Here is a 13,038-nt window from a genome sequence, read left to right as displayed (position 1 = left end):
AAAGAGTTGATGGAGGCTGAATATGATGAGGTAGACGCCTGGATCCAGAGCACACCACACGGCATGATGCTGTATCCTTTAGAATTGCATTTATATATACTACCAAACTGGCAAACAGTTATAACAAAATGCCACAACAATATAAAGATCAGAATTTAAATTTATTTAAAAAGCACCTCAGGTCCTTACTGATGGATAAGTGTTATTATAATTTGAAGGTCTTTTTCTATGATAGACTCTGATAAAAACTTCGTTAATTTCGTTAGTTACTTTTATTTATTCGATTTTGTTTTGTGGAATGATAGCATGCTCTCAATTTGCATACCCGTGGACGGTGAAACATGTAGGATTAAGATTTTCTTTTAACACCACATTGTAAAGAAATGTAAACTCATATTTTTGCAAATAAATAATCTTTGTATTTGTCTTTGTTGTGCGGCCATCACAGCCTATCAACGCCCGCAACATCAGAGCGCTTAGTGCGGGTTTCCAATGTGACGCAACGACAACCACATTTCACTGTGGTTGTCGTTGCGTCACAATGGCGCAATGTGATTGGTTCGCTGCGTCTCACTTCGAATCGATTAGAAAGTGAGACGCAGCGAACCAATCACATTGCGGTGTGGCTGTCGTTGCGTCACAATGGCGCAATGTGATTGGTTCGCTGCGTCTCACTTCGAATCGATTAGAAAGTGAGACGCAGCGAACCAATCACATTGCGGTGTGGCTGTCGTTGCGTCACAATGGCGCAATGTGATTGGTTCGCTGCGTCTCACTTCGAATCGATTAGAAAGTGAGACGCAGCGAACCAATCACATTGCGGTGTGGCTGTCGTTGCGTTACAATGGCGCAATGTGATTGGTTCGCTGCGTCTCACTTCGAATCGATTAGAAAGTGAGACGCAGCGAACCAATCACATTGCGGTGTGGTTGTCGTTGCGTCACAATGGCGCAATGTGATTGGTTCGCTGCGTCTCACTTCGAATCGATTCGATGGTGAGATATGAAATACAACCCGCACTAAGCTCTCTGGGGTGTAACACGCGCGTTGCTTATTTTGTGGGCTAGGGTCTTTCCTTTATCACAGTAGCACAGCAGCTTGTAATCACACTGTCTCACCCTTCAAATCGGCTGTTTAACGGCAGAAATAAGATGAGAGCGAGCATTGACGGACGTCAACGTGAAGGAGCGCAACGGAGCAATGAGGCATGTCTCTTAATTTCACTCTGAAAATGTGGTTTCAGTCGAAAATGATCGAGTGTCAAACATTGAAACTTCCACATTAGTAAGATTAATGTATGAGGAAATATACGCTAAAATTACATGCAAATAATAGTCCGCAATCCAGGCAATTTTTTTCTAAGTCATTTCTAATTTATTCGGGGTACAGCATTTATTGGACAGCAAAATAGCAATTAGATCACTAATTAAAACAACTGGAACACCATGGGAATAAAGAAGATTTTGGCCGATATTTTTGGAATTTTTTGCAATTAATTAAATACATTGTGATTAATACAACTAAGTATACCGAATTGCACAAATGATAGTATAAGTAACTACATATATAATGTGTATGATACTTATTAATGTGAAAATAAAAGAGCAAAAGGCGCCTTTATCACTGTAATTAACTTCTTCCAGGCAACCATTATATGATTCTTCATATAATGGTATATAGCTTGAAGAGGCAGAAATATCAATAATAATGATTTTTATTTGCCAACAACACACAAAAATAGTAATATGGTTGGGATTAATAACTTTAAATTTATCTCATACATCATGATATACATACATGTAATAGAATAAATGTATATATTTTGATTATCTGATATCTATTACATCTTTGAAGTCCAAATTGTTTTTATTAAATGTACAATCACACACCCGTGCTGTACTGTACCGCTTACTACCTATTATACTCAAGTAGATTATTAGATTTAAGTCCCTATTTTTAAAAGGTTCAGTTATTTTTGTTAATTTGTGTTTTATAGTTACATTTGGTATCACTGAAAATCAGCGTCATGTTGCTGAGCTGATACCTTTTTGTAGCTCTCTTGTTGTAACGTGTAAATACAAATGAATATATTTCTATTTATAGAAATAATCATTACTCAATATAATGGTTTACATTCTAAAGCCCAAAAAGAAGTTGTGCTTGCAAAATCTTTAGCTAGCTTGTGTACTACAACGCTTTCCTGTCATAAACCACGTCGTTGGAGGACACTCGTGAATATTGAATATTTTCCTTCTAAATTTTGTTTAAGTACCTAGGTATACTTACTTGATACCGTATAAAAGTATATCAAAGAAAAAATAAACTAATTGGTATTTGTTTCCACATAAAACTGCTCTTGTCGTTTTTGTTTTGTTTGTTTTTACGAAAAATAAAAGTAAGGTAATAAAATCTTCGGCACATAAGTAGAACCAAAATGGCGACGGTCAGCGCAAGTTTAATTAGAGATAAAAGTGTTATTTGTGGGTTTTTCGTGGTTACCCGCGAAATTCAAAATACGCGTTTATTTTTTCATAAATAGTAACCACTAAAAATCCATTCTAATACTTTCATCTCTAATTAAACCTGCGCTGACGGCCGCCATCTTGGTTCAACTTATGTGCCGAGGATTTTAGTAATAAATTACTGAGAGAATTTTTTCCCTAAGTTTTGTGTTTGTTATTTTTACAAACCTATGCCTTTCTTGTCTTTGTCTAAATTATTGTATAAGGTATAAGACTATTGTAGCATCAAAAAAAAAAGCATAATATAAAGTCGCTTGCTGCTGACTGTCTGTCAGTACTAAGTATGCTTAGATCTTTAAAACTACACAACGGATTTTGTTGAGGATTTTTTTAATAGATAGAGCAATTCAACAGGAAGGTTCAAGTGTATAATTTAATATGATTTTACCCGAGTGAAGCCGGGACGGGCCGCTAGTCCCAACTAATATTATAAGTTTGTTATCTCTTCACGCATTATCTACTGGACCGTTTGTTACGAAATTTGGTACAGGGGTAGAAAATAACCTGGAATAATAAATAGGGAACTTTTATCCCGAAATTCCCACGGGAGCGAAGCCCCGGGGCGCAGATAGTTATCTATATATCCAATGTGATTCCCAGAAGACAGAAATGAGCATTTAGTTGAGCAAGTTTGAGGGTGACAGCTCCAACCGATATTTCCCAGGAATAATATGTGACCATGATTTTGTTACATCTGGGACATCAATTTAATTCAACTAGCTTTTGTCCGCGGTTAATTTCCCACGGGAACAGTTATTTTTCCGGAATGAAATTTTACCCTATGTGCTTCTCCATACTTCAAACTATGGTATGGAAAATTTCAATAAGATTGGTTGAGTAGATACAGCATGAAGAGGTAACAAACTTACTTTCGCATTTGTAATAAATATTAGTAAAAAATTAAAATAAAAAGTAAGTAAAAGTTAAAATGCTCGAATGCCGACCACACCATATTTTCCCGTGGATATCGTACGAGGCGACTAAGGGGCACAGATCTGATAGGCAACAATAACATTCCAAAGGATTGACGTCAGACAAAGTCACATACGAATCTTCAAGATTTTAAAGATTTATTTTTTACACTGACACCAGGGTCAACAAACCCCAGGCTTTATCGGCGCCACAGCCTCCAATGAAACTGGGAACACGCAAAAATGAGAGAGAGAGAGAGAGAGAGACAGACATCTAAAATCCCGGCTTTCCACGATTCCATTGCGACCCTAACGGCTAAGTTTCAAGTTCGGTGGTATCGATCCCTGACCTACTTTTCCATTGCACCGTGGCTTACATAAATTATTATGGGGTTTGTTGGAAGTATGCCGTTCAGCGCACCAATACGAATGGCAACGATTCAAATAGCACCGTTCCGTTTAGAGAGTCAAATAGCATCAGTATTGAGATATAAGTGTTTATGTTTATGTATGTTTAGTTATATTGTATTTATTTGTTTATAAATCTATTTATTTAAGTAAATGTATGTATATTTATCGTTATGTTTATTGTATTTGCCGGTTGCTGTGCCCACCCCCTGCTAATTTGTTCCTCTTTTCTACCCAAAGGTTGGCTGGAAGAGATTGCTGAATAATCTCAACCAGTGTGCAGGTTTCCTAACGATGTTTTCCTTCAACGGAAGCAAGTTGTGGTCGATGAAAACTACTATACATGAGTCAGATTGGTATACAAACTCATGTGGCACGAGTAGGATCCGAACCAGGGACCTTTCGATCCGCAGGCGGGCGTCTTAACCATTACACCACCACCGCTTCAAGTAAACCTACAAAAAAGTAAAAGTACATAAATTAGGTACCTTAGGTACAAAGAAATCCCCGATTTTTTTTCTGTTTGACAATGTAATATTTACGATATAGGTATCAGGTTCCTTGCTTATACAAACCTTACTTTGATTTTGTGTATAATGTTATTAAATAAAAATAAAACAAACATTATAATTTCATATAACATTTCACTTTTACGAAACATCTTTTATTGCACATAGCACTCCGTAAAATTTCCCTCAGCCGCCGCCCGCCGCCGCTAGATGTTGTAATTTGGCGGGAAAACGCCGCCATCTTGATGTTGTTACTCCCGAGCGGCATTAACTTTATCCTTCTATTTTCTGTAGCTTTCCCTCTTTATTTATGAATACTTCAGCGTGTTTGTCGCTGTTTGTTTATGAGAAAAATACTGTGCTGTGTAATTTTGCGAAAAAAATGAACCAATACTACTTTTGAACATATCAAAAGTATGTAAGTACATTTTAATAATTCTTCGTTTTCTTTGCAATTGATCAATAAAATCAAATCATTCAGAAATTTGACCTGTTTCACGTCATATTCAAATTAAATTATATTTACCAAAACTACAAACTAGCAAGGTACTTAAAGAAACTCATTTAAACAGTGCTGGTCTTTGCCAAAAGGGCTTATCATTTTACTAACAATGTAAGTACCTACGTATACACATTAAAGTACATGGTCAAAAAGTAAAAGGTATAAACCACATTATAAACAGAAACACACCTTGTTCCTTTTGACCATTGTGAACCTTTTACCTAGTATCACGATATTTTCTGGTAAAATGGTACTTACATAGGTATAGGTACAACCTACTTACTTCATCAACATTATCTGCAGCCCTCCGTGACCCACTGCTGGGTATAGGCCTCCTTCCGTCTCCGCCAACCATCTCTGTCCTGGGCCAACCCTATCCAGTTGTTGCCTACTACCTACCTACTTGGTCCTTATTGATTAAATCGATGGCAAATATAAATCTGGTCAATGGATTGTATAACAATAACGACCCGTATCGCACGTGCCACCCTGAAAATATACTCCTTGTATAATGAAATGCGTGACTGTGTACGTTATTGATCGATATCATATGTATGGACCTATCCATAATGGAAAACCGAGCATAGGACGTCCGGCAGCTATATGGGTCGAATTTGATCGAACTGATTGCGAATTAACGTATACATTGCGTAGTTTGTATAAGAGCTTTTATTTACGTCGAGGTAAAATCAGCAACTGTATACTTCGGAACCGCCAAAAATTGGCGAACTGACTAATTGGCAAAAGATCATCTAAATAATAATAGCGAAATCCCCGTTTTATAAATTGTCGACTTTGAATAAAAGACTGGATTGCTGCGCCGCTTCTTCTTCAGTGGTACACTTAGTTTTTGTACGTCAATATGTGATGTGCTTATATCATCCTAACTTGAATAAATTTTAGCTTTTCTTCTATATCGGCGAGTGGTGCCAAAGATCCATGTCTGACACCTGCGAGGGGCGCGCGTTCTCACGGGAGCGCGTCCGGCGCGCCGGATGCCGGCCCGGACGCAGAGGGGGGGCGATGTCGACGGATACGTCTCGAGATAAACCAGAAGGCCTACCACGAATCATACAAACACATGGCTATATGTTTGTATGTTTCGTGGTGACATAGCACGATGTTAAAGTCCACGTGCTGTCTCTTTTTCCCATATTGTTTTTACGCATCGTGTAAAAAAGAGAGAACGTGTGGATGCAATTAAGTACATGTTACGTGTTTTTTGTTTCATGGTAAAAATTAATAATAGTTGTTGTTCATGCGGAAATAAATTATGAGTTATGTACCTAGGTATTATTAATTAGGTCAAAGTTTGTTTCGAGAGATTTTTTCACGAGAGACGTCGAGAACGGCGAACAAAGTTGACAAAAAATACATTTTCACGCTGTTTTACACGCATTACTTTACTCTGTATGCTTATGGATCTTTGATTTTTTTTTAAGCATCTCCAGGGAAAAGAGAGACTAAAATAGAAACAAACTAAAAGTGAACTAAACACTCGTTACGATACTGTCCACTCTAGCAAAAAAAATTCAGGATCATTTCAAACATCATCACAAAAGTGCTTAAAGTAAGTGCTTTTTATATTTTTTTTTCTAGTCATATAAAGAAGTAGGTCTTGATACACTTCTACAATTTTCTTCATTCTAATTATTGATTTCAGGACAATATAGACTGCGTTGTAATATCGTGTACGAAATATACTTATAGACATGCCTTGATATCAAAGTCCTACGCTAAGCTACGTTCGCGATAAAATCAAAAATTACCGCACGGATTTTCATGCAGTATTCACCAATAGATCGTATGATTCCTAAGGAAGGTTTAGGTGTTAATTACTATGTTTTTACACGAACGCAGCCGGATCGGACCGCTAGTAATAAATAAATAAATACATTCAATCAAATTGTAGGCAAATTGTTTCTTCGTATAGGTACCTACGTTAAATATCTCTCTTTAAATATCTCAAGACAAATCCCATGATGGTGTCCAGTGTGCGCGCTTCACACCTCGCGGCAGGAAGTATTTACATGTCGGAAGCGCGTCCTGCCGCGCAGCGGAGAACTAGGGCTTCCACTGAGGCTCGTTACTGGAACGTAGGTATTCATGTCCTACTCATGTTATAGCAAAAGTTCGGAAACGTGAACTACTTACTTTTTAGAGTATCGAATCAGCTTTTGTGTACATATTATCTGTGTCGTCATACAGACCTTTTATCGAGCAGATTATCTGACAATTAGGGATGCTGACGGCTGTGTGGAGACCAAAAAGTAGGAAAACGGACCCTGGGCCAGGGACCGGACCTCTATCCCTTTCACTGGTTTTGAATGGGTTTTTGGAATGGGTTTGCATTCGAAAGCCGTTCGGTGCTGTAACCCGTTCAATTTGCTTTAGTAAGCGCTATACCAACGACTGCAAAACCATTTCTTTGAGGTAAGTCATACCAAGGGGTTACCCGTTCAGATAGCAGGCTAATTTATGCTTTAAGCTCAGGCCATACGGTCTTAATTTGAATAAATTGCAATGCACAACAAATACCTACTAAGCGCGTGCGGTAAAGCGGTGCGTTATTATTAAATAAATAAATAAATAAATAAAAGTATTTATTGTCAGTTTCTTACATTACGTTACAAAATAAATTAAATAAGAGCACCGGTAGACATTTTTCAGCAAACCCGCCATCGAACTAGGCATGGGCCTGTGTCTCGATTGGCGAGCAGCGTAATAAATGTTCCATGGTATATAAAAGAAACTTAAAAAAGATATCTTAATATGGTACAATAATTCCCAATCTAGATTGCTCTGTGCTTTGGGAATCCGAGCAATAGTATTAAACAAGATAAAAATAAGAAAAATTATAAGAATGTATATAACTATTCCTACAAAAATGCTCTCAGCTGCCAGTTCACATTTAAAATAATAAATACGAGATGTGTATGCGTGTAAGTGTATATGTCTGTTGTGTCATGTAATTGTATGTTTAAATCTATTATTATGTTTGGTTAGGTTAGGTGTGTGTGAGTTAAATGTCTGTTGCCAAAAGGTTTTCAGTTTCTTGATAATTTAAAGTTAATAGCCATTGGTGAATTTTAGATTTACATTCCCGTTTGGTACAAGGGTACAATTTTAACTTCTTGTTGGCTTTATTGTAGATTCGACCACTCAATACTTTAAAGTGTCGCGCCGCTAGGGCAGTTCTGTGTTTGAGAATGGTGCAAACACGGTCATGTCTACGTTTTCGAGTACGAAGCGATGGGTCATAAGTAAGTAGCGAGTGTTTGCGGAGCAATGTCAGTTTGATGAAGAGTTGTCTCACGGTTAAGACCAAAGTATCGGCGTAAAGTTGACTTGTAGAGTAGCGATAAGATTTTTTAGTCATAACCTTAAGCACTGCTCTTTGTGCACGCTCCAGCGGTAATAATATAGTTTTCGCTGCTCCTCCCCATGCCGTGATGCAATAAGATAGTATCGATTGACATAAGGCAAAATAAACCAATTTTAAAGTTCTCTTGTCAGCACATATATTGAGTTTATGAAATATATATACAAGTTTTCTTATTTTGGGTATAAGTGTTTTAATATGTTTTCCCCAGTTTAAAAATTGGTCTATATAAACACCCAAATATTTAATTGCTTCATTTCTAGCTACAACAGGACAAGAGCAGTGGGAGGAGTGACCACCACAAGTATGAGCCTTAATGATAGTTTCCTCAACCGAGGGTAGCGTAGATGAATTTATGGCAAAAGTAATACACATAGTTTTGCTTACATTGAGGGTTAATAGATTTTCATCAAGCCAGGACATTATAGTAGTTAAGGCCTCCTCCGCTCGTGCGAAAGCCACTTTCCAATTTGGACCCTTAATAATTAACGCAGTGTCGTCGGCATAAGTAAATATATTGCAGTAAGGAATATTAAGTTTACAGAGATCATTTACATAAATTATAAATAGAGTTGGTCCTAAAATTGAGCCCTGCGGAACTCCATAAACCAGCTCCTTCTCGTCACTAACATAATCTCCTATTTTAACTTGCTTGAAACGATCTTGCAAGTAATCCCTGAAGATGGACAAAGCCAGCCCGCGAACCCCGATCCTCTCCAGTTTGTTCAAAAGCAATGGAATCGAGACAGTGTCGAATGCTTTCGAGAAATCAAGGAACAGTCCGACGCATCTGTCCTTATCATCCAGGCCCTGCACTACCGTTTCCAGCAGAGAGTTGACAGCATCTTCGGTGCTAACACCCTTCCTAAATCCGAATTGGTTCCCCGCAATTATCTTTTTAGACTCTAAAAAGGCAACTAAGCGCTTATTAAGTACCTTTTCAAGGATTTTGGATAATGCAGTTAGGATGGATATAGGCCTGTAGTTAGTAACTACGTGTTTATCTCCGGTTTTAAGGATCGGGTGAACTAAGGCTTTTTTAAGGGCATCAGGAAAGATACCTGTCGACAGTGCCAACTGGCATATATGGGTAAGGATTGGAACAAAAATTTTACGAGAGGACTGAATGATACGTGCGGATATTCCATCCCAGCCTACAGCACAATCACTGCGGAGGCTGGTTATTATTGAGTCTATTTCATTTTCGTCGACGTCATAAAGAAAAAGGGAGTCACGTTCAGACTGAAGAATATGACTCGGATTTGAGGGTTTACTACGATTTTGTATAGCTTGAGCCAAATCTTTACCAGCGTTAATAAAAAAGTTATTTACCAGATTAACAGAAGCATTTGGGTTTTCATCCAAATTAAGAAGTGGTCTTGAGTTTGAGTTAATAGATTTAGTGTTCGTTATAGTTTTGATAGCGTTCCAAGTTGTTTTTATATTGTTCTTTGTGTTGCTCAATAATTGTGTATAGTAATTTGTCTTTAAGTTTTTGAGTAGTTTATTTATGAAATTTCTATATCTTGTGTATGTGGTCTTGAGTATAACATTTTCGGGGTTTCGCTGCAATTTTCTGTGCATTCTGTCGCGATTACGGATACATCTAATGACGCCAGGTGTTATCCAGGGTTTAATATTTTTGGTGGTTCGTGTTAATTTAATTGTTCGTGTATTTGTTTTAATAATAGCCGAGATTGTGCTTATGAGGCTATTCACAGCTACATTAACGTCATGCATGCAAAAAATGTGTGAAAAATTTGTGTTCATAATAGCCGCCTTAATGGAATCGTGATCTATTTTAATTCGAGTGTTAGGAATTACTGAAAGTTTTCGTTTTAGGTTCGCCATAAGTATGGTAGGTTTGTGATCGGTCAAATGTGAATCAACTACTAGTGTAGTGGAGGGAAACTTTGACCTTAACATCACGTGATCCAGGCACTTTATGCCTCTGGTGATGAAGTTGTGGGCGGGTAAGAGACCATGGCTAGCATTAAGATCCAAATACTCGTCCAGATGTGAGTCTTCTGAGTCTTGTTTAATATCTATATTTATGTCACCAATGAGGCTAAGTATCTGAAAACGAGACAGAGTCAAGAACAGGTTGTTCAGACTATTTAGAAAGACATCAGCATTGGTATATGATGGCGATCGGTATATACTTACAATTGCAATTTCCCCACCGATTTCGCAGACCAGGCAGTTAGCTTCCTTGATGCAATCCGGCTCATAGATCTTACAGTCAAGGTTATTTTTTATATATATTACGATTCCGCTATTTTGATTAAAGTTTTTATGGGTATGATGTGCATTGTAGCCACTAAGATCTGGGAGATAGGGTGCTGTGGGTAGCCAACACTCGGTCAAAATAATGATTTCTGTTGGCATGTCCATAGCCGCTAACAAAGCTTGAAATTCATCGAAATTGTGATTTATGCTGCGAATATTTAAATGAACTACGCTAATGATTTTATTATCACGTTGTAAATAATTAACACATTCCTCCGGGCGACAAGTGAAGGCCTTCGATACGGCAAGGTTCTCCAGTTCCGAAGATAAAATATTGATATTATCTAAAATCGTAATTAAAAGTAAATAAACAAATACAGTAGAAAGGTTTCTGGAAACTAGAGTGATCTTGCCCAAGGAAGGTACTAGTCGGATAGGCGAAAGACCGACATGAGTATATTCGACACAAGAAGAAAACTACACACAAATTTGTTATACCCAAGATTTCACAGTTATATTTTATTGACAGTACATTAGTTGTGTGATTTATGTGCAAGTATAGTGTGTGTGTAAGTGTGGTGAAGTTACCTGAATGAGTGTAATTACATGTAAAAATACAAAAAAGCAGAGAGTCAGAAGCCGAGAGTAGATAATGAAAAACTAACATCAATGTTTTAAAAATAAAAAAGAAAACAGAAAAAGTACAAGATAGTTCACACATGGGGCAGCCTAGTCACTGCATCTCAATATCTTTCAGATTCATTTCAGAGTCTATTTTGATAGCATGTGCGTGTTCATTTTTACGCAAAAAGATTTTATTATTCACTGCCCAACAAAATTTGTAATTGTGGGTTTTTGCAAATTCGCGACATATATAATATAATTTTCGCTTGCTGCCAGCAATGAAATCTGATACATAAATTGGGCTATTTTTAGCATCCAAGCCTATTAATGACGTATTCAGCTTTTCTTCATTTACACGAGACTGATTAAACTTACGAACGGCCGACAGAAAATTATTCTTGTGTGGGACCGTGGAAAATTCAGCGACGATTGTTTTAGGTTTGCCTGGTTTCGCTGGCAGACGATAAGCATCCCGTATGTCAGACAGCTGGGTGTTGGTACAAGCCACCTCACCGACCTTGATGATATGAGTAAAAATATCTTGTGTCGTTTCATTTTCAGAGCAGGGGACGTTTCTGATCTCGACAGTAGATGGTCTGGAGGTGAGCTGGAGGTCCCTGACTTCTGTTCGCAATTGTTCGATGGTCATAACCATATCTTGCTTCTCTTTTTCCATTAACTCTACCCTTCGAGTCAATCCTTCCTGACTTTCTCTAATAGCTTCAATGTTCTTGATTATTTCTGAATTGGTAAATTGTATTTTTTGATTTTGCTTCTTATTTACACGATTCAATGTGTCGTTTCGTGTCATTTAGGCTCTTCACACACGGAGCTACGCAAATTTGCGCAGGAGCGGGGTGTGATGAAAACTACACCCTTCTCCCCCCGCAGGCATTTAAGGGGAAAGCCAAACAGAGTAAGCGCTATAACGAACGGGTTACCCCTTCGAAAGAGTTAGCCATATCATATGGGAAATCCTTTGAAAGGGTTAGCCTCACCATATGGGATAGTCATTGGATTGGGTTAGCCATTGAACAGGTAAGACAAGAATATGGGAAAGGTTTTTAAAGGATTAAGCAAACGAACGGCTTGTTAGGTCCCTGCCCTGGGCACCGACGCTCAACGGCTGAGAGGCAACCGGGAAAACGTTAACATGAGAGAGAAAGCGTACAGATGTGACCTACGGTCCTTTATTTATTTAACTTTATTATAAAAAAAGCCTTCATTTTCATTTCTGTATACTTCACCCAAGATCATAGGTCAGACTATTGTTTTATCTAATACTAGCGCCCCCTCCCAATTTCGCTCGGGTAAAACCATAATAAATTTTACACCCAAACCTTCCTGAGAAATAAATAAATAAAATAAATAAATATATCGGGACAAATCACACAAATTGAGCTAGTCCCAAAGTAAGTTCGAGACTTGTGTTATGGGATACTAACTCAACGATACTATATTCTATAATAAATACATATATAAATAAACATCCAAGACCCGGGCCAATCAGAAAAAGATCATTTTCCATCATGACCCGACCAGGGATCGAACTCTCGGTTCAGTGGCAAAAACCTTACCACTGCGCCACCGAGGTCGTCAGAAGAAATCAGACTAGAGAAATCACACTATCTACTAAAAAAAACAGCATCAAAATCCGTTGCGTAGTTTTGAAGATTTAAGCATAAGGATAGACAGACAACGCGAAAGGAGACTTCAGTCACTATTGTTACGACGCCGTAAGTTAATGAATAGGTACTTACTTAAATATTTTTTCATTTTCTATTTGTGTATTGCCGCGCTGCGGATAACTACGGCTTGAACTAAGGCTGTTTGTTACTGGAAGATGTTCATATTCAACAGATTTTATAGCCGGATATGTAACTTACTGTCTTTATTTCTCATGTTTGCTTCGTTGCCTGTAAGAAATTGTTTTGATAACGCCGCAATTTCT

Source organism: Plodia interpunctella, chromosome 23, assembly GCF_027563975.2.
Source record: "Plodia interpunctella isolate USDA-ARS_2022_Savannah chromosome 23, ilPloInte3.2, whole genome shotgun sequence".
NCBI classification, from domain to species: Eukaryota; Metazoa; Arthropoda; class Insecta; order Lepidoptera; family Pyralidae; genus Plodia; species Plodia interpunctella.
This window is presented reverse-complemented; position numbering follows the sequence as displayed.